The sequence below is a fragment of the Lonchura striata genome, chromosome 3 (assembly GCF_050655825.1).
Source record: "Lonchura striata isolate lonStrDom1 chromosome 3, ASM5065582v1, whole genome shotgun sequence".
Taxonomy (NCBI): domain Eukaryota; kingdom Metazoa; phylum Chordata; class Aves; order Passeriformes; family Estrildidae; genus Lonchura; species Lonchura striata.
The window spans coordinates 78,397,873-78,420,845 of NC_140705.1; the positions used below are offsets into that span (position 1 = coordinate 78,397,873).

At 35.8% G+C, this 22,973-nt stretch overlaps 1 protein-coding gene and 1 long non-coding RNA gene across 4 annotated transcripts in view; one reads left to right on the forward strand and one right to left on the reverse strand.

Annotated features, from left to right (window-relative positions):
* The window catches only part of PRKN (parkin RBR E3 ubiquitin protein ligase), a 693,458-nt gene that overhangs the window by 429,944 nt on the left and 240,541 nt on the right, over positions 1 to 22,973 (forward strand). The gene's annotated exons all lie outside the window — the stretch shown is intronic.
* On the reverse strand, positions 1,877 to 16,234 carry LOC144246051 (uncharacterized). Its single transcript, XR_013339701.2, has 3 exons — positions 12,951 to 16,234; positions 7,043 to 8,438; positions 1,877 to 3,652 (listed from the first exon to the last, which is right to left on the reverse strand). It is a non-coding gene; the product is annotated as an uncharacterized LOC144246051 (long non-coding RNA).

Here is a 22,973-nt window from a genome sequence, read left to right on the forward strand (position 1 = left end):
TCTACAATCAATTCCCCACAGCAACACATCTCTCCCAAATTCAAAATGCTGAGGGTTGTATGTAGGAAACTTCCTGGCCATTTCAATAGAGACCAAAAAACAAAGGATACTTCTTAGATAAATTTCTTACCTCAACTACTACTGGGAAATGTGGATTTATGCCAACAATAAAGACAAAATGAGATTAAATTCTAGTCCTCAGAATTCAAAAGCACAGAAGAGTCTTCTTATGAATGACAATTCAGTATCTTAGAGAGGTTTTAAATATAAAATGTTCTCTAGACCATATGTTGTGATATATCCAAGGAACCTGAAAGTATGGTCCTCTGTCTTTTCTAATATCTCTCATTTCTGGTATGACGACATTCTTTTTTAATTCACTCTCTGCTCTATTTCGAGAGGCAGTTTTCCATCTGAAATTAAGGCATAGTACTAACAATATGACACATACAATATTGTATTGTTTGCACCAGAAAATGGTTGCTAATGCACCAGAAAAATTTGGAAGAGATAACACTGAAATCTTGGCTTGCTTCAGCCTCCCACTTACAAACTGCTGATCTGGCAGCGTGTAGACATAGACTTACACCAATAAGTTTGGCAAATCTAAGCAAAATGTGATACAATGATTTGTATCTGCAAAGAGTAGTCCTGACTTGCTTTGAGTACTTATGAAAGTAACTAAAATTACTCTAGATATACATTTCTGATATTTGTCTATCATGTTTGATATGTGTGCAGATATCTGTATTTTGCTTTCACTTAATGTCATCATAACTTCATTGTGATAAAAAATTTATATTGGGAGGATAATGCAATTCAAATGCACAGGTACGTCTTTATTTATCTTTGCATTAATTTTTAAAATATTTTTCATTAAGGGGCATTTATTATTTTGCTTTACCAGGTAAATTTGCCTATATTGAGTAAATATTTCTCTGACCTTTTCTTTCAGTATAAATCAGTGAACTTTTCTGAATTTTTCAGCCTGCTAAGTGAATGGCTTTACATTGCAGTTCAAATCTAGTCAACCTACTGATATTGAATATATATATATAAAATTATATATATGATATATATATTTTATATATATACACTATATAATTATATATATAATTATATATATATAATATATATATATATAATAATCACAGCTGAAAGTAAAGTATTATCAGAATCAAACTGATTGCTTTTTAAGGGTGAATTATTTCCATAGTTATTCATGTTTAAACACATATTATTGAAAGACAATTCTCTTAAGCACATGTTGTATATTCTTAAATTCTTTCACATAGGGCTTTTCCCTTATTTTAGAAGTCCCTTATTTCTTCTAAGTGACTAGAGAAAAGTAACTTTGTGTATTAGGCTTAGAATGTTTTTTTTCCTTGCCCATGGAGAAATGAGACTTTCCAGGTTATTTTAAAAATCGTCACTCAGAAACTGCCCTCCTCTAGCAGTCTTAACTCATTTTTTCAAAGCCAGAATTGCAAAATGTGTTGCCAAAACACTTGTTTCCATTTCTATGTGTATAAAATAAAACTCTGGCTTTTGTTTATGTTATTTATAGGAGGTATTGATGGCCTATATGTGGGAGGACACATTTAAAGGCAGCTTGTGCAATATGCTTCCCGTGGGCCTGCTCCGAAATCCCACTGTGTGCAGTTTCCCTCGTGTGCCTGCTCAGCCAGGCTGACTCCTGGAAAAGTCACTTACTGTATTTGTGCGTCACGTTGTGTAAAGTATTATGTATTCATCTGATCATTTACAAGTTCTGTTCATCTGTAGTCACTTTAATCAGCTCCCCTGCTCTTGTCCCAAAGGGACTGAATGGAGTGAATTTACACTCCAGACCTCTGAAGAATATCAAGTTGTACCGTTTTTAGTAAAACTTGTAAGAGAAACTTTTTTTTTTATTTTTCTCATTTTGTCTTCTCAAAATGTGCACAAACAGTGTTAAAAGTTAGATTTGTTGAAGAACAGGTCTGGGCACAGTTCAATGCTGGTGCTGATTAGAGATATCTTGCAAATCTAAGGAATGAAAATGGAAACTTTATGCTCTAAGGGAAGAATCCTTGATTTCCATTGGCACATACTTTTAGCTCACAGCAGACTTTAGGCTTATGACACTTTTTATATGTTAGAAATCTTCTTTGCATAATTTGAGAGGTTTTAAAAAAATATTATACTACTCCTCTCCCTCAAGGCCCTCTACAGTTGGAATCTTAGTACTAGAGGAGCCTGTTTCTACAGGCAGATGGATATGAAAAATAATGCTAATAAAATTTGTAAAACTCTTTTAAACATTTTTATAGGAATGTATTTGTAAAATATATATAGAATACAGGATAAATTATGCCATTTTATGTCTTAATATTACCCAGGATGGCTTGAATATCTCCCTCATAATTTTGCCACTGTTTCTTCTATCCATTACAAATTCATGTTAGGCATCTTATGTAAACATAAATATTTGTATATGTGAGGGAATAGTATGCATATATATTCAAACAGAATACATATGTGTACATATTCATACATGCACATAATTGTATATAGAAAAGTATAGCTTTTGGATTAGAAGTCAAGAAATCTCAGAAATTGTTTTGTTTTTACTATTTCATTTAATGAAGTCATATTTTCCTTTAAAGTGTTTCTTCACAAGTTCCAGTGAAGTCATTTGGATATGATTCTATGCGTTATGTTAGAAGAGCTGAACCACTGACTACTAAGAAACTATAAACATTTAACATCATAATGTTAAGCATGCCTACTTTGCAAGTGGTTAGTTGTGGTAGGAGTTTCTGCCTGTGTTTTTCAGAAATTTTTTATGTCTCACTCTTACATTCTTTCCCTCCTGAAATATTCTGTTCTTTTTTTTCCTGTTGTTTTGTTTTAACTCGTTATTAATTTTCTTAAAAAAAAACAAACAAGGAAACAAAAAAAAACCTCAAACAAACCCTAGATTTTTTACCACTGTGGTACTCATGTAGGTATAAGAAGAGGAATGAAGGTGAGAATAAACATTAAGATAAATAAGCAAACATAAAGGAATGATGGAAGTGGATTCCAACCAGTCAGAACTGCTCTAGAAGTCAAAAAGAGACTGTTGGCTGCAGGAAGAAGGCAAGGAATTGGCAGTGTTCTCCTTCTTCCATACTCCTCACAACAAGAGGGTCACAACCGTGTGATTCGGTGTGATTACCGCATTCTGGGGAAAGTTGCAGTGTCGCTGATAATTTGTTTCTCTTCACCTTTTGGTCTCCATGGTTAAGGCTGGAGAGATATACAAGGCACTATGTGTTCTCTGGGAAAATGAAAGGGCCTTTCAGACAGTTGTTGTTTTGCTGTGATTGTATCTTCCTTTTGGTTGTTTTCTCAAGCCACCTCCTTAGTTTTATCCCATAGCTGCCAATTTTTTGCACACCCTATTAATTCACCTTTTCTTCTGGACTACTTGGCCATTCAGTTTTCTTCTTTTCATCTTATATCTTCTAAAGACATTCTTCCATGCCCTTAAACTACATTTAAGGAATAAATTATATTCGACATAAAGCAAAGATTTTTTCAGTATAGTTCAAGGAGAGGTTTATTGGTCCTTACTATTGTAATCTTGAATCTCCACAAGAAATTAAAAAGGCAGTTAAAGAAAATCCTAAGGGGAAAAAAAAGATGAAATTTATAAGACTGTAGAAAGCATTTTAAAAGACAGAGATTTGGTGAGAACAATACTAAAATATTCAAAGAGAGATTAATCAAACAGTGCATAGTGTTGCAAGACTTAAAGATAACTGGATGAGTCACTAAACATCTTTGAAAAACAGAAGCAAACCTGCAATACTATTAGATATTGTGGGAATTATATCGAGATAAATATAAGCACAAGAAAAAGTTGGTAGAAAATTATTCTGTCATCTAAATTTGCTGGCTAGTGAGAATCTATATGCCTATTAAGCTCTGGGTGGTTAGCATCTTGGAAACCCTGCTGAAGGACACGAAGACATCGCAGTTATTAGAAGTGAAATGGGACACGATAGCTCTATTAGAACCTCCATTTCTAATAGTCCTTTCCTGCTCTCTGAAGCGGTCAGCATGGCATCTGTCTATTTCTTCACTGTAAATGGGTGAATATTCTCTCCAAATAGTGCAATCAACTACATTACTGATAATGCTTATAAAATCCTTGGTGGCTGGGAAAGGACTTTCGTTACCTTGGATGTCTGTTCTAGAGGAAAATAGCATACATATGTAACAGATCCTGATATATGGTAACAGATCCTGATGTATATGGTGCTACAGTGCCCAGAATGGAGCTAAGGCTTACAAAATGTTTTATAACTCTTAAACATAGTTTCATAAGCAAAGAAACTCTGTTAGAAATGTGGATGTCTTGCTTAATTGTGAAGTAAGACACCTATAAATAGAGGTCTAGCTGGGAGAAAGAACATTAGTGATAGATGGAAGCATCAATAAGATATGTAGTCCTGAAAGAGCTGTCCATTGGAAAAGACATACTGATTTCAAAAAAAGCTGTCAAAAGTGATTCTGGCATATTTTGGTTCTGTATGCCCATGTGTTTCAGGTAAGAAGCATGGACCATTAATTAAATATTAGTAAAATATACTTCATGGTTTTTTCTGAAATTACTTTAAAACTTGTATTGACACATAAAATGTAATATCAGATCTATAGACTTAAGAGAATAAACTGAAAATTAATTCTGTTACTTTACTGCTTGCTTGCATCTGATCTCTCTGCAGGATTATGCTGCACTTAGAGAAATTATACCTTACTTGGCTGTTTCAATATACTTTATAATCAGAGTTACTTAGTGAAAAACTCAAAGACATGTATGCTGGTATATCCAGCACTGAGTAGATCATCTTACAAGTCATGCCATCATGCCAATGTACACACATCCTGGAGTCCCTTGGTCTCACTACTTGGCATCCTTTCTGTGCGTATTCAAACCTTGCCAATTCAGCTTGCTCTGTTGCAGTATTTCCTCTCAAGTTTACTGGAATATTTAAATGGCAGGTGTTCTTTCAATTCTTCAAATTCAAACCTTATAGTTCCCCTTGTTTTCTCTCTCCCCCTCCTTTGTGTTTTTACTGTTAACTTTTAGTCAGCTGAGATCTCCTGATGTCCTCAGTGCAGGGACACTTTCCATTCTTTAATTCCCACCCACGTAACTCTCTTTATGTGTGCTCTGTAGCTCATTTTATTCTTACTGGGTCATTTCCTTTTCATTCCTGATTGAACTTCACCAATTTTCTTTTCTCTCTTCTTTTCCAGATTCTTGTTGTTTTATTGCTTTGGCAGTATAAGGTGCCTAATTTGCTTTCCATCCACTTTCTTTAACTCCATTTGCCAGCTTTACATTTTACTCTGTTCTTTGGTCTTCTTATGCCTCTTCCTTGCTTTTATCATCTACCACCTCCACTCCTATTAGAATCTCCAAATAGGGAAACAGTCAGCAGATAGCTTTGTCAGTGCTGAAGTCCTTTGAATGAGTCAGAACCTACGGAGTGAATGAAATGTAGTCCAGTTTATTATGGTCAAGCTGTCCTTTCTATAAATGCATGGGTCCCAATCATATTTCCCAATGTCACCATTTTCAGTGGCCTTGTGGGACATTAAAGTTCCCTGCAGTGTTTCTTGGCACAGATACTGTCATCTGTACATTTCAGGGTTTGGGTTGGACTTTCTTTGGAAGGGAAAAAGTGGGGTTCAGTAATGGAGTCTTACTTTTTCTTTGTTTTCTCCCTATTATTTTAATTCCCAATCCTAAATTTAATTATTCTCATTATTAAAAAAAAAAAAATATTATCACCTCTGAAGCAAGGGCAGGGAAGTCCTGCTTATCAAACTTGATTTTCTTTTCTGACAAGGTATACCACCTGGCTGATCAAGGGAAGCCAGTTGATGTACTGTTTTTGGATTTCATTAAAGTTTTTGATATTGTCTCTCACAGGATCTTTCTGGACAAATTGTCCAGCAGACAGCTGGATAAACACATCATGGGATGGGTGAGCAACTGGCTGACAGGTCAGACACAAAGGGTTACAGTGAATGGGGTGACATCAGACCAGGAACCTGTCACTAGTGGGGTTCCACTGGGCTCCATTCTCGGCCCTGTGCTTTTCAACGTTTTCATAAATTACTTGGACACAGGACTGGAAGGGATACAGAGCAAGTTCACAGAAGATACAAAACTCAGAGCAGCTGTTGACTCCCTCAAAGGCAGAGAGGCCCTGCTGAGATATCTCAACAAATCAGAGTGTTGGGCAATCACCAGCTGTATGGAGTTCAACAAGAGAAAGTGACAGATTCTGTATCTGGGATGGGACAACCCTGGATGTAGGGACAGGCTGGGAAATGAGAGTCTGGAGAGCAGTGCCACAGAAAGGGACCTGGGGATCCTGGTTGATGGGGAGTTGAACATGAGACTGAGGGGAGACCTCCCTGCAGTTACAGCTTCCTCATGAGAGGAACAGGAGGGGCAGGCACTGATCTCTGCTCTGTGGTGCCCAGTGACAGCACCCAAGGGCATGGCCTAAAGTTGTGTCAGGGGAGGTTTAGATTTAGGAAAAGGCTCTTCACCCAGAGGGTGGTTGGACACTGGAACAGCTCCCCAGGGAACTGATCACAGCACCAGCCTGACGGAGTTTAAGAAGCATTTGCACAATGCTCTTGGGCAAATGGTGTGGCTCTTGGGGATGGTTTTGTGCAGAGTAAGGAGTTTGACTTGTTGATCTTTGTGGGTCCCTTCCAACTCAGCATAGTCTTTGTCTGTGAACTTTTGAAGAAGGAATCTGTTTTGACTCTGTATTAGGCAGGCTCAGCACTGCAGTGATTTCTCTCAATTGCTGGAAATCATAGAGTGGTTTCCCAGGGATTTGTGTGATACTTGGTCAATTGATTGTAATAACTGGCAAATGCACAAGTACTCACTAAGGAAAAGAATTGGTCAATTGTATTAGTGGATTCTCTGCTGTCTAATATATTACAAATTCTTATATTCATCTTTCTCTTTGATACTTACCAGGTACCTTTCTTCTGTCCATCTGCTTACTTTTTCAGGACTTGTGATTATTTTAATTTATACTTCTATGCATAATCACTCAATGTGTTAAAAAAGAGTGTGAATGTGTGGTATGGGAAGATGAGGGAAGAGACTGTCATATCATTTTTTTAAAGTCCAGCTCCTAAGGCATAATGTCAAATGTCCTAAATTTCTTAGCTGCAGCACAGATTTTTTTTTTTTCATACTGCCATTCTGCTGATGCAGGAAAAGGCAATTGCATTACTTTCCTGATGACGTAAAGTAGTAGTAATTACACATATGATGTTACTAGATTTTTCACATCCTGCATTAGGACAGTTATGATTGACTTATTGATGACTTCATTAATTCATTTCAGAGGACAAGAGCTTAAAAATTACTTTTTTAAGATTTTCACATGTAGACTTGACACGCTGAAAGATGTCTTGGTGTCTAATTTACAGTTCTTTGAAATCACCAGCTTTTCTAAACCTATTGGTTTCAACAGTTATTAGGAAATAAAAGACAATTAGCACTTCCAGGATATACCATGAAAAGATATTTCCCCAAGGTGTAAATGTGTTACTTAGTAAGACTGCTAGCCAGTTACATCTTGTCAGTACCAAGAATATGAAAGCTTTGCATACATCTAAATAATGAGAAAAACAGTTTACACTTCACATACTGCAACAAGTCAATAAACAAAACTTCCCAGCATCCATTGGAAAGCTGTGAAAAAAGGAAAATACACTGATACACTGTGCTGTCTCTGTCATTAAGAGGTGGATACTATAAACAACTGCAAAACTTTTACATGCACATATTGAATGGATGAAAGGAGTGACTTTCAATGAATATGTTAGTATTTTCTAAACTTCTTAAAGTGAGATACTTTGTCCCTGGAGAGGAGAAAATCGCCACTTTATTGACATTGCCAGTTGGGACAGGGAAGGTTGATTGTTAGTATTAAACTTCTGAACATCTTGTCCTTCTGTTGTATTAGAGGACCCATGTGCTTTCAGCCCAGCTCCTGCTTTCATGCAGTTTCATCATTCCTTCTGGCTTCTTATTCCTTTGGTCCTTTGGCTATTCTTTTATATCAAATGAAAAGATCAGTTTTTCAGGATAAGTCCTTTGGTAAAAAATGTCAGCCCAGCATTTTCTTCTGTATTTGCTTTTAACTCCTTAATGTTTGGAAAGACCTTGGCTTTTCTGAATGGAAACAGTCATTGAGGGTGAATTTCCTCTCTCCTCCCTTTTTTTTTTTTTTTAATTTTTTTTTTTTTTATTTATTTTAAATTCTGTCAAGGAAAATAATCTCTTCTCAATCCATGGAAAAATAGACACAAATGGATTTTTATATCTTGGCAGCTCCACAGCAGTCCCATTAGAAAACCTGCAGAAGGTAGCAAGCTCTTGATTAACATTGAGTTTAAAATGGCAGAATAATTATTTAATTTGGCCAGGATCTTAGGAGCCAGGATTTAACTTCCACAGATATGGGCCACCATCATGAACAAATGCAATTGTTATTTTGTTGTCACAAATCAAAAGAGGTCATGTACTCAGAATCAGAGTAACAAAAAACATTGCTGTGATTTAAAAAAGCAGCTGAAAAATACTAGGGAAAGTTTTATCTAGAGTGTTCTTATATGTTTTTTGCTTTTATATGAATTGGTATGTGTGACAGAAGAAGTTTGTGATGTATGTGCATCTCTGTGGTTATTTGCTTAAGTGAAATAATAGCTATAGAATATATGGTTTTCAAATACTTATACCTAGATAGGATTGTGGGAGGGTTTAAATTCAAAAATTAAGTATTAGATATTCCTCAGAGTTATGTAAACTTTCTATTATTCAGCCTGAATTACAAAGCTGAGATATGTATTTTGCTGACAGGAGAGGATAAAGAAGATTAAATTACAATATTATCATTCTTATAATGAAGGTGATCTAACCTTGGTGTATGCTTAGCTAAGAAAGGTGAATTTCACCTTTATACAGGCAGTCTTGTTGAAGACTGTTCCTATAGCATTGTGGGAGATTGTTTTTTTTGATTGGATGTTAGCCATCATGTGAAAATGAGTTATAACTGTCATGTAAAATGTTAAGAAGATATTTAGAGATGGATTCTCTTCTACCTTGCACTTTGTCCAGTAATTTCCATCTGTACAGTTGTATATCCACAGAGCTATAAAGATGGAAACATGCTGAAGCTTTGTGTCAAGTTTTCTCACTCCCATTCTCCCTCAGTAGCGGGTTATGTGAATGGCTCAGACCTACAAAGTCATATTTACAATTCCTAAGCCCTATAGAACAGAAACACTTGGGAACACATTTTTCTCTCCTGCTTATCAGTCTTAATTTAGCATACTGCTACCTAATTCAATTTCATGTATTCCAAATTTACTCTTTATTTTAAATAACATTTAATTAAATAACATTCTCCTCTGTATTTTTTTAATAGCCTTCTACCACTATTTTATCCATACAGTCACATGTAGTTAAAAACTAGTAATACTGAATTGCTTCTGCTGAATGGGATGTCACAGCAGAATAGTTCAAGTGTCTTGCTGCAGTGCCAAACTTGAACCTTGTCCTGAGCTTTTGCTTTAGCACCACTCTGTCACTGGGGACCACGTCCTTTGAGGTAGGAAATCAAAGGTTTCTACATACATCAGCTGAATCATTTTATTGTGTGTTATCAGCCTCAGAAAGTGGCCTATTTTTATTTTCTCTGACCAGTGACAGAGAAATGGTCAAATGGCCTCTTGTTCGTATGAAACACTTTGTGTACAAAACTGAAAGTATTTTGCATTGAATATGTGATCAGGGTTTTTAAAAAATCTATAATAATCTTAACACTTGAATAAATTGTATTAATGTAAAGATCATGGTGTAGTACAGCTAGTCTCCCCTCACCAGCTGCTGAATCCCTGTTAAGATATTTTTCTCACATTTAAACTGCATTTGTCATTGGAGATTTCCACCAAATTCCATTAAATTCTGGTACTCTGCAAAGTAAATAGCCATGAAAGCACCATGCTTCTTAACACAAATCCTCAATCCCCTGCTAACACCTTATATTACAACTGTCTAATTACCATGTTCTGCAATAACCTTGTGGGACTTCCATAAGTAATTAGAACTCCAGAGCATTTCTGCAATAATCCAGTAAGGACCTCTTAAGTAGAAAGAATTATGTGGTACTAATATTTTTGCACCCACGTGTTCTTCACAGTTGTTTCAATTAATATTTGGCAGCAATGAAGAAATTCATAGAGGTTCATAAACTGAGACTATTCTCAGGAAACTTTTAAGGCAAAAGAGTTGTAGTTGGGATCACTTAATGATGCAGGACACTTTAGAAAAAATTAAATTCCTAGCATGTCAAGGTATTGCAACAGCAGATTTTCATATTACTACTAGGAGAGATGCATTAACTTGCCCCATTTCTTTAAGACTGCAATGTTTGGATAAATTCTCTTTTACTTTCTTGGAATTTTTACCAAGTTGTTGTAGATGAAAAATACTGTGTGAGTTAAAAAGCATGGTGAGTACATTTTGATAATGATCTACAGACATATCTTTGATGACAGAGAATAGGAGAGAGAGCTATTGAGATGTTTCCTTGATTCTGGATGCCTTTATTTCACTTCAGTCTCACCTGCCCTTTATTTTTCCTTTCAGTTAAAGATACCACATCTTATGCAGCTATGAAGGCTCTGTGTACACTGCACATGCTGCTCACACTGGCACTGTAGGTTCTAGATACTATTTGCTATCCTTACAAATTATTCTGATTCTTCACCCTTTTTTAGCCAGTGTCAGGCCAATGGTATTTCTATAGATCTATGACAGCGTCATCTGTGCAAGCAAATTACTTCATCATTCATGAAGTACACAGGGATGTAGAAAAGAACTTTGATCTCAAAAGGCACATGTCACTTCTCCCAGCTTCCTGCTCCCCTCAGCCTTTGGGCAATCCTTCTGCACCCTCTCTTTGATGCTCCACCCCTTTGGAGTGGCCTCAGACACACCCAGTTATTCTGACGCCAGGGTGGAAGCAGCAGCCCAAGAAAGACCAACAAGAGATAGGGGGCATGTGAGGGGCATGATGAGGGTAGGTGCATTTCTTCACATTGTGCCCAGAATTGGTTTCCTTTCCATGCTGCTCTTTCCACATTGTCAAGTGTATCTCTATGTTGGACAGAAAGACCTAATGCTCTCCAAATCTGCATGTCTCATCAAAGATTCCAACCTGTTTCATTAGTTAGCTCCCAGTAGGGTAAAGACTACAGTTTAGTACTTTACTGGCAGTTAGATCATGGTTACATTTTGTGGTTGTTTGCCATACATTTTTAGTCTTAAAATCTCATGGCTGTTTTCTGCTTTCTGTATAACTGTAATTTTTGTTTAACTGTAATATCCTATAAAATAAGGAGAGGTCTTTAAGTCACTGGACAGGTTGATTAGAAGGTCACTTATTTTTCTTATATTAAAAGAGCAGAAGAACAAATGCCATTCCAATTCATCATCATATGGTAACCTTTGACTAATTTTTGTTGTATCAGTATGAGTGGCTTTAGGCTTCAGAGTAGACTACTGAAATTAAGAACTTTAGTACAAAATAAAAAGTCATTTTTTTAGATGATTATTAAATTTAAAAGTCCAATCTGGAAGTCACCTTAATTAAATGTAAAATTGAGTCCACTGAACCTGTGTACATTTTCCAATCAGAGCATGATACTTCCCTAAAATATCACAAATTGCCTCTATTCTGCCAGTTAATTCTGTTGCTGCCAAGATTATAGGTTAGACTTGATTACAATAAAACTAGCTGTTTCTTTGAATATGATCCATGAACCCTAGTAAATACAGTCTTTCCTTAACAGCCTTCTATTACCAAGTTATGAATTTAGTTTAATTTATGTGGCAAAGTTCCCAAATAAAATGTGTTATAACAGTCATAAAACTGTAAGAATAGTAGATCTATATTTATGTGATTTCTCATTGTTTATACAGCTTTGAGAAGGGACTATATTTTCCCGTTGGTATGTCTAAGAGAAAACCAAGTACATAAGTGACTAGGTTTGTGCACATGGAGAACCACACATGGTTTTGCCATGAAAATAGACAATCACCATGTAAAAATTCTCAGTACATTCTCAGAGAGGTAGTACAAAATGCTCTCAGAGAGAAAACACATCACCAAAAGAATCCCTCTATGGTGCCAAATGTTTGAATAATGTCCACACAAATTGCTATTTTTAGTGAATGGGCTGTGGCTTCTGTTTCTCCATGAACAACAAAAAAAAATTACTGTCTGCCACACAGTGTGGGTAAAACTCAGATTTAGTGATGCCAGCAGCAAAAGAAGCAGAATTTACATGTTTCCACAGGATAGGATTTTGACAAGATTTTGTATATTTGTACAGCCCAAAGCAAGGACACAGTCACTGTTGCTGTATTGCTGAATAAGTTCTTCTGGATCTGATATTTTTTTTTCCCCTTTCCTTCTTTGTTGATTTTTAATTTTTTAATTTGTAGTCTTTGGAGATAAACTGTTCCCATTAAATGCTAACTATTTTTTCTCCAAACAAATCTGGAAGATAAATCCAGTTCTAGGTGTGCAAAGTTTATACATATTCTCTGAACCTCAAAAAAAAATCTTATCTGAAGATACATGCTTTTTTATATGTGTACAGCTTATTCTCCTATGACATAGAATTAAAATTTCCATGACTAATAACAAAGCAGTGCTTCTTGGCATAGCAAAAGTGAGTGTATGCACTATGCACACAGATGGAATTTGCCTTCCATGTGAATTCTCATTTCTCTGGTGCTGAACTTTGAATTTTCCTAATTTTCTCATAGTTCTATTTAACAACAAACAGAGATTACGTACCTGCCATTTCTTAAAGCTGGGGGTGGGGTGGGATGGTGCTGGTGAATAGACACACACTGTTGATCCCTTTCGTGGTTCCATTCTAGTTTCAGTGATCCTGGGCAGCCCTTGCATATAACCCATGCCAGCTCAGTCACAAGCCTGAACAGTAGTTCTTCATAGGCTGCAAAATGGGTAGACAAATGTCCATTTCTTCCCAGGGAAGGCAAACCTCCCTGGATGTATTGACACTCTGCTATGAAGAAAGTCTGTGGAGTCTCCGCTTTGGAGGCAATCCAATGTTTTTGCAAGGGCTAAATGAACTACTCTCTAGACCCAGCTTTGTACAATTTGCTGAGCTCAATGAACTCTTTTCTTTTTTCCTTTCCTCCTCATACTTCTTTGTTGCTTTTAACAATGTGTAGTAGAAAAATTGGCAGTTACTCAATGAAATCACTGTTCAGCTTACACCAAAAGGAAGATTTTTTTTTTGTGAATTTGCACTTCTAAGAAGATGTCACAGTTTTCAAACGAAGTGATGAGACTCTGAGTTAATGCTTTTTGAATAGCTTGACTAAAGGGTTGCCCCTGAGTCTGTAAAACAGAAGCAGTGAGGCACAGTACCTCCTGGAGTTCCCTTTGGCCAGTTTGTCTTTGCTTTGCCCTTAACTTGGGTCTTTGTCTGCTGGGCCCAATCTTGAGCATAGTCCCCAGTACAGCTTAGAAATATCAATGGAATGCAGGCTCTGACTGATTTGTTCTTCCTTCTTTTTTCTTGTCTACATTAAAACAGAGTTGGCTCACAGTATTTCTTTGCTCCCTCATTACTGGTTTTGGACCTTATTCATTTAAACTTCAGGAGAAAAATGCCACATTTGCTTTTTCTAATTTTCTCTACTCTTTTTTTTTTTTTTTTAGTTCTGTTATTGCTGTACATTAGTGCTGCTTGTAACATACCATTTCTATCACAAATGTATGTGGCTACCAGAACAAACCTGCTTCTTGGCTGTATTATGCAAAAAGCTAAAAAAGCATAATTAATGAAGCAAAGCAAAGGGACTCACAGGTGGCATTTGTTCTCCTGAAGATTAAGTGGACTTTGTGGAAACTATGAGGATGTAAGAGAACAAAGGAAAGGGAAAAAAATGTAGGTAGGATTTTGCTGGTTTTGTATGTGTGCTAAAATGGAGATCTTCAGCAATATGCAACCCTTCCCTTTCAATTGAGCATTCTCCCAGACCAGTCTCTGAAGTATGAATGTGTATGCATTTTCTCCACTAGAATGAATAAGGAACATGGGTATCTAGTGACTGTGATCTTTGTTAAAGTTCTGGAAACTTGTTTGTATAGAAATACCAAGTTTATAATGTTATCATTTATATTGTACCATTAATACTGGAATGAAATCTGTAATTTAAAAACCAATTTGATGGTATTAAGGAGGTATTTCCAAGGCACCATTATAATCTACACCCATGATCCTTATCTCAGCAAAGCATTGACCATTAGAGATAAGATGAGTTGATTCATTTTTGCTCCTGATATTGTGAAATTGAAATGTGGCAACCAACCATATGCAATAATTTTGGCAAGTTCAATTTAGGAAAAGGAGCGAGATCACATGTTGGTCATAAAGATGTACTTTCTGGGGACATGGTATCTTTCCCCAAAAGAGTATGTTGGTAACACTAACATATAATAATTACAAGAAAACTTTGCATAAGTGGCTTTGTATTTTATTAAGATCCTCAACAGGATGGTGCTCTATTAGTTCTGCCTAGGTAGAGTCTTCTTTTATTTCCTTTTGTTAAAAAACAGAGTTGCCATAACAACTTCATGCACATTTCATGTAACTTATATAGAATGCTATTTTTATAAGTATTTAGAATTTTGGTTGCTTTAAACCAAAAAAATATTTTTATATAGATAGCCCTTTTGTCTTAATGTCTTTTGCTTTTCTTGATAAGAGAATCCTGCATTTTGTTTCCTTCAGTAAGCTGAAGAAATAGAAGTGTTTTTAAAAAAATCAAATAATTATTCCCTAAATTACAGTTGAAGCAAGAAATCATATTACCCAGTTTAAAAATCTTCATAGCCTTTGAAAGGTCTGAACACTGATTTGCTGGATCAAAAACAGTGAATAAACAAGTTAGGTTGTTCCTCTCTATTACTGCTAAATGATTAGGTTAGATTATCACCAGACATACCCACCTAGCACTAACAAGCCACCCTTTTGTGTGGCTCAGCAGAAAGTCTCTAAGTGAACCAGGTATTGAGAACCCCTTAAAGTATTCAAGGAATTCAGGCATGAAAACATTGAAATGTGGGTTGTAGCTGAATTTGGTGCAATGTTTTTCATTTAGATTTTAAAACAAAAAAAAATATTAAGTGCTTTTTTGGAAGACTATATACTGTGTGTCCTATTTCTGTACATCCTAGAATAATTTAGCATTTCCTTGTGTACTTAAAAAATATCAAAAAAAGGAAAAAGCAAAGTAGCTGTTGTAGTTTTGTATCATTATTAATTTTTTTAAAAATATTTGTTGTTGTTGTTGCTCTTGTTTTTTGAGGCTAAACATTCTGGTATGCTATATTGACCTCCATCTGATGAATTCAGTTGTCATAGCTTTCAATATTTGTGGTACAGGATTTGTTTCCAAGTTCATAATGATTGTGCCCCTGTGCTATAGCAGAAAATGCACCAGAGGCTTATCTTTGAACTTCTGCTAACTGTCCAAGTGGAAAGTTTGGCAGTTTCTTGTCATGAATATATTACTTGTTTTTGTTTTTGTAGCTAACAATAAACAAATTAACTTCGTGAAGTTCACTCTGATTTTAGTTTTATATTTTTTAAATATTTTTTCTTTGATATGTATAATTTTCTATATGAACTCCTATTTTACTTGCTTAATGCATTAGTGATGCTTTTATCTACTTAATGTTTTGATGCCTTCACTACTTTTGTTTTTATCTTATTCTTCTACTGCTTGTCTTTTACATACCATTTTGCTTTTGCAAAGTAAGAAATAGGATCCATTTTCTCTGGGTGTATTTTTATTTGAGTTCTAAGTAGTACATGCCATAATCTGTTGGAGAGGATATATAAATATAATCATCCATAAATAATACAGCCAGGATGAGAACAGCTCTCCCAGCTAGCCGGACAATGCCCCTGCCTACAGGTGGGTCCAGGGGTCAAGTGGACTGTTCCATCTCACCCCCCAAAATGTATGGTTCATCCCACACCTGTAACCCCCCCTGAAACATCAAGTGTCTGTGACCCCATTGGCCCAAGCCTTGTTCTAGCCCACCTTGAAGCCCCCTGAAAAGGGGGCTGCAAGGGGCCAGACACCCTCTTGGAACTTCCCCTCCTCTTGAAACTTCCCCTCTCCTAGAGCATCCTCTTGTCTCTCCCCTCACCCACCCTCTCGAGCCCTGCCACGTGCTGCGTCTGGCAGCTCAAGGCAGGACCTTTCTGCATCCCCAATTAACCTTATACCCCAAGAGCAGCCTTCAGAGATGTCTCGTCTCCATCCATCTATACTGTCCAGGAGTAGGCAGCACTTGCTACAATAATCCAAGAAAATTAGTGTTGAAAACCAATTTGCAATTTGTCATAATTAATGTATTTTGTTTTTTTAAAGTACAAAGAAATTAATCTCTATTTTCTTGGTGTGTCACACCATTGATTTTTCAAAGCAAACCCCACTGAAATCAATTGAGAGTGCTGCATATAAATCCATGCCACACTATGGTTCCTTATTTATGGGTTTTAATTAAAAGGGAAAAGACATTGAAAATCTCAGTGCAACACTATGGGGATCTTTAGGATTTTATTTTTTAAGTCTCTTCCCTTTGTATGATTCCATCAAAATGCCAAAAGAAGATTTTATCTAGTCATGTAAACCAGATGTGAAAAGTAGATAAATTTAATAAATTGAAGAGCTTACAGTATCATCCAAGCGATTAAAAGGATTCAGCACAACTCTTCCCTTCTCCATATCCCTACTTCACATTTTTCTTATCTGCAGAATTAGACTTCCTATAAGGTCTTCTGGTAAGAGTCCTTCTGCTTTTTGAGACACAATTCTCAGAGCACAAGGGCGAAGTGTTTTGCTTGTGGGTTCATATGTTATATCACATACTAAATCAAGAAGAGGATTCAGGTTGCAGTAAAGAGTGAGCACAACTTTGCAGTAAAGAGTGAGCACAACTTTGAGAAGCAAGGCATGGAACTTCATTTTAAACTCAGGGTCCTGTTTAGATATTGAAGAGTGTGCACTGCAGTAAGGTAAAAACACTACTTACTTGCTACAAATCAGTATCTTATCTATGAAAACAAGTCAGACCATGTTTTCAGTAAAATTAGAACATAAAACAGTCATGTGGGATCCCAAAGGAAAATGAGATCTATTGAATAAACTGTTTTTTTAATGTAGTTATAAATAGCATTTTACTTGTGAATTTCAGTGGATTTTGTTAGATTGTGGGGTTTCGTTGTTTCTGGTTTTGTTTTGGTTCAGGGGTTTTTTTCACTGATGTGCAGAATTTTCCACTTGAGCACTAGAATCTGTTGCAGTTATTTATGTCACCCACCAGGTTCACTGCAGAGGACTAAGGTCAGTCCTCGAAGATAAAATATCTCCTCACAACCTGGAGGTCTCAGCTGTGACCAGGGGTTAGCTTGTAAGTTAGTGGTGGATATGTAACTTAGGGAAAAATGGATGGAAATTTCCAGTTGTGTACAAACATAACCCCTAAATAAACCAGAAGCCATAAGGAGGTGGCCGGTATCAGCAACCAGAAAAAGTTTGTTTTCTTTTTCTAGGACTGCACATATGGGTATCTGTACTCAAGTGCACACACATTTTCACACTTTTTTTCAATCATGTATGTTGTGTCTAAATGAATTTGTATGTAGCTAATATGAATAAATTACAAAAATGGCTACTTTCTGCCATTTCGGACACCACTGCGTGGGGAATGTGTTCACTGATAAGTAGAGTTCTCCAGATGAGCTTTTGATACTGTACAGTCTATTGAGGTCACCCTTTTTACCTTACATGCCTCACCTATATGTTTGGGTCCAATAGTTACAGAAAAGCTTTCCTTTCATTTCTGTGCAAGATAAGACTCTGCACCATCTACGGATTTCAAACAGCAACTTGCTCTGGTTGTACAATAGTAGTGTGATCCAATCAATAATTCTACAGAAATTTAACTCATGGTTCAGGGATGAAAATACTTAACCTTGTTTTATGGTAATTAAGTTTATATGAGGTTACTACTACTACAGCGTAAAGGAAACAAATGCAAGTTATCTCTAGTTAGACCAGATTAGTTCCAGTGATATTTCTTTTTTTAATTAATAATTAATTGGCTAATGTATCTTCTTTCATTTCAAAGGGGCAATAATAATTTAATCGCAATGGTATATCATGCTGGCATAAGCCAGAGAAAGAAGGCTGATTTGTTTACGTGTTCCAGTTTGCCTTACTTTTGTGACATGTTCTTTAACAGTAGAGAGAGAGTCTATTGAATTGATCCTTAAGTTAATGCAAATAATAAAAATTTTCTACCAGAAATAATATTTTTCTTCAGATTATATTTTTCCCTCCAGGTTGTAACCTGGAGCTGTATTTTGTTTTCCACATGTCTCATTATACAGACTTGTCAACAGAGATTTGTAAAAGGAAACTAATGCCAAATAGTTCTATCTAAAGTTATGGTTTAAAAGTATTGTGAATGTCTATTTTTTTAGAATCCAATCCAATCCTTCTTATAAATATATTAGATAGCCCAGGTACCACCCAATTTCTTAGCATCACCACCAGCAGCCATACATCTGAGGTATAAATATTTCCTTACTTAACTGCATTTAAGATTACTGTTTTTGCACTCATAATCAAAGAGAATGTGTGTAGGGTTTAATATGGATGTAAATGTTTAAAGAAAGGATAAGCAGTCCACCAGAACTGTGAATAATGAGGAAAGAAAATGAAAAAGTTCATCATTATTAAATTTTTTTTGGAAACACAAGCAGAAATATTTGGAAAATTGAACACTCAATCGGGAGAGCTGTTCAGGAAAAATATATAACTAAAGTGGATTGTTTTGGAAATTGGATTTCAAAACTCTTTTGTCTCTCAGTTGAGGCATGGTCATATTTATTTAAAAAGCGCTTCTCTGCTTCTGTTTAAGGCTAGGAAATAGAAAGATGTTTGAATGGAAAAATGCGTAAGTAATGTAGATTTTTGGATCCACATTCTGTTTGACTTGTATGAGAAACTAATTTTTTATTTGAGAGGTAATTTTTTATTTACTGCAAAATTATTTTTCCTGGAAAACACCTTTTATTCTCTAGACCTAAAATTCTGGCTGTTTTATGGGGTAAATGCCTTCCTATTGACATATGTTTGAGGATTTCTTTGAAAGCAAAACTTTGCTTTTTTTGAGTGGAAATGCAGTTTTAGGTTCAGAAAATAGAGACCAGCGTGGGCTTTGTCATCTTGTGATGTCTGACTTTACTAGGGGTAAGCTGGACGTATGTGATATCATCCACGGTTCTAAATCTGTGCCATCATAACTCATAAAATCTGTCATTCAGGTATTCCTTGCAGTATGCAGTAATGAAAAATGTCCAAGAAATAATAGTGGAGGAGCTTCTTCTCAAAGTTCTGCAGCAAGCTATCTATGATGGATCATTTCCAAGAGGATTTGATATTAATATGACTTTTCCTTTTACTCTTACACTGATGAGATGTCTCATTATTCTCAGCCCTTTCTAATACATGGGCTATGCTACAAAATTTAATTTATTTATTGTCTAGGTGATTTCCATTTCCTTTTATTTACCCTTTAGGCAAAGTAGCTGACTACACAGCAGCCCCTGCTGTTTGGAAGGGACAGTAATGGATGTCTGAAACTTAGTTTATTTGGCATAAGAAATGGAGCCAGTCAGAGCCACTTCGATATGGCTTAATAAAAGAGAAGTAAATCTGTGTGAAAAAAAAAATCTTCTAGACCATATATATAACAAATCTTGTTGCATCTTGTTTTATTTGGGGAGATTGGTCACTGTCCCAGAAAGGTCTGATTAGGGAGATACAATTCACTGCTTTTATATTCAAATTGCTTTGTAAATGTCTAGATGAATACTGAAACACTTTCTTCATACAAAGCTTCTTGAAATTACTGCTGTATTTAAAAGGTACAGCCTCAAACAATACTTCATAATTCACTTATTTTTTATGATTTTTCATCTTTGAATTATGCAGCAACTAACACTAGGGGCTAATGGTTCTTTAAAATGGCAGACTGGAAGTTTCTAACATGGATATAAAGATATATTTTTGCCACACTGAGGAGTCTAAAGATCATTTTTTTCTATATTTATTGTAAAATTATTAATATTTTTTTGCTTGTTGATCAAACTACTGAAGTTACTAGTACTTGCAGTGAGTATAGACTTCTGCACAGAGTTAGTCAGTTTTCCCCCTTTCCTTTTTAAAGTTGCTAACACTTTTGAGGTGTTCCAGATATTGCAATGTACTCATTTTAGAAAATGATTGAGTATTTAATAGAGCCTATTTAATTCACTTGAAAAGATTCATTAGCTTTAACTTTTTCTATTCCATGAATACGATATAATCATGCTGCAAATACATCAAACCCTTTATGCTCATTTTTTACCCTGCCACCATATATGTCAGTTGAAACAAAGAGGAAGCAGCCCAATTCCTGTTTCCATTCTTTTAAATCCATTTATAAACCAGTTTGGTCTGTATCCATTATGGAACTTCTGTTTAATGGTTTATTGCAATTTCTCGAAGAGTCCATAAGCTTCAGTCTCATCAAATATGAAAAATCATATTTTTCATTGATAAAAACCTTCATGATTATTTCTTGACTAGGTTCATTATCCTTTTTAATGTTTCATTACATTAGTAGCATTCTTTCCCCTAGTGGCACGTTTTTTGTCCTGATGATGCTAGTTATTCTGTAGCTAATTAACAAAAAGTTGTTCATCTGGTAAAAAAGAAGCAGACATGTTATTAATATTCTCCTTAGTAAACTGTCCTAAATAATTAATGCAAATAGACTTCCAGGGTTGTGAATTTTGATGAGAAGTTATTCTCAAAGATGGATTATTTGATTTAGATATTTTCCCTGCTAATCCACTGGTTTTTGTGTTGATTCATGTAAATCTGATTTTACCTTAGTCTGTTGAGGAAGAGGGGGACAAAATTTAAGTTTTTTAACAAATTAATGCCTACAAAATACAACAGAAAGCTAAACTGAGTTAAAACTCTTCTTCAAAACTCTAAGGCATTGTGTTTGCATGTGTAATAGGACATGAATCTTCAGTTCTGGGAAATCTCACAGCAAGAACAGTTTCCTTACATTACTGTAATATTTGAGTTCCAACTTCTTGTTTGCTTAAAGGAAACTAAGGGCAAACAGAAAATAAAGGACTGAGAAAGATTTACAAAGGCGATCACGTTTTCCCCCATTTTAAGCAATCTCTTGGGAGGGGAAGAGGAAAAAAGAGCGCATTTTTATGGGATGACGCATTCCATCTTTTCATCCATATAGTTTGTGGAATTGTTCCAGCTTCCCTGGTGTTGCACAAAAGCACACAATAATACGCTTGTGCATCTCTGGGGTCTGAGAAGAAAATGAACCCTGCTGATGCCAGCACCCTATCAAGCAACATATCCTGCAAGCTCAACATTGCACATTCACTTCATTTCCTTCCTGGGCATTCAGGCGCGAGTGAACTCAAAACAAATGCCGTCAGTTGATTCCAAAGTGTTTTAAAAGGCTTAATATAAATTCCTTGCTTCTGATGCTGTGCTTCACTTGAACTCTGGGAATTTATATGTGCATTCTGCTGCCTTTTTTTTCCTCCTTTCACTGAGGATAGGGGCACTAAATGCCTATATTCACATCTCATATATTTTTTTGTTGTTGTTTTTGCAGAATGGCTTATTGGAGAAGGGTTATTTTATACACTCTGAAAGCCAGCACACATACTCAGTATCTTGTAATGTCAGATGCAGTCCTAGTAGAGTAGCGGATTTTACAAGACACCTGCCATAATATTTGAAGGCAGGATCAAGCCCTGTCTTGATGACTGAGGACAGAATCTCACTGCTTATTCATGGTGCTCTAAGTGTGAACAGGAGCTAGAAGTTTAGTCTCTTATGCCACAGGGTAATCCTATATGCTAATCCCATCCTGTCAAACTACTTGATTCAATTTTTAATTAATTGATGACAGTTGTTTGGAAAAAGTTCACACATAAAACTTCTCAGAACTTACACATCTCTGTTCAGAAATGCAAACACACACTGAGTGTCTTCCAATTTATAGAGTATGGCACCACATATCAACTCTTTCATGAGTTAGCAAAACATGCCTGTGTCAGTGTTGATGAAATCCATTTATTTTAAATTATTTCTATAGGAAGGGTAAAGATATTGGAATCATTGAAGGGGAGGTTCACCTTGGAGAGGTTTTGCTTCTTAATGTATGAGCTTGCTACCATTAGCTATGTTAAGAACAACCTTACATGTCTGTGAGTATAAAAATCTTTCATTTAGTGTCCTCTTCTGATGTTTTTTTACAGAAACAGCTAGTTGGAAGCAAGGTTTGAATGAATGCATATTTGTGTTTTCTTCTTTTCTTGCACAAATTTGGAATTATGAGGAAATGGAATCATGTATTTCAAACCTTTACCTATTCCAAAGGTAACTTAGCTAAAGTAACTTTTTATCCCAAGGGGAGATGGCAGCCTATGGAAATCTTAGATAGGGTGGACTGGAAAAGTAGTACTTTAGATTGAATCTAAATATATCCTCTGTTTTATGGAAGCAGCATCTTTTTTCTTCTTCTCCCCCACCCTCCCCACCTTCTTTTAGAAATGTCATCCCTTTTCCTTTGCACTCAGATTCTTCAAAAAGCAAAAGACAATTGATTTCCCTGGTTGGTGCCATTATCTGAGATGCAGGAAATTCTATTTTTTATCTAGGACAGAGCTAA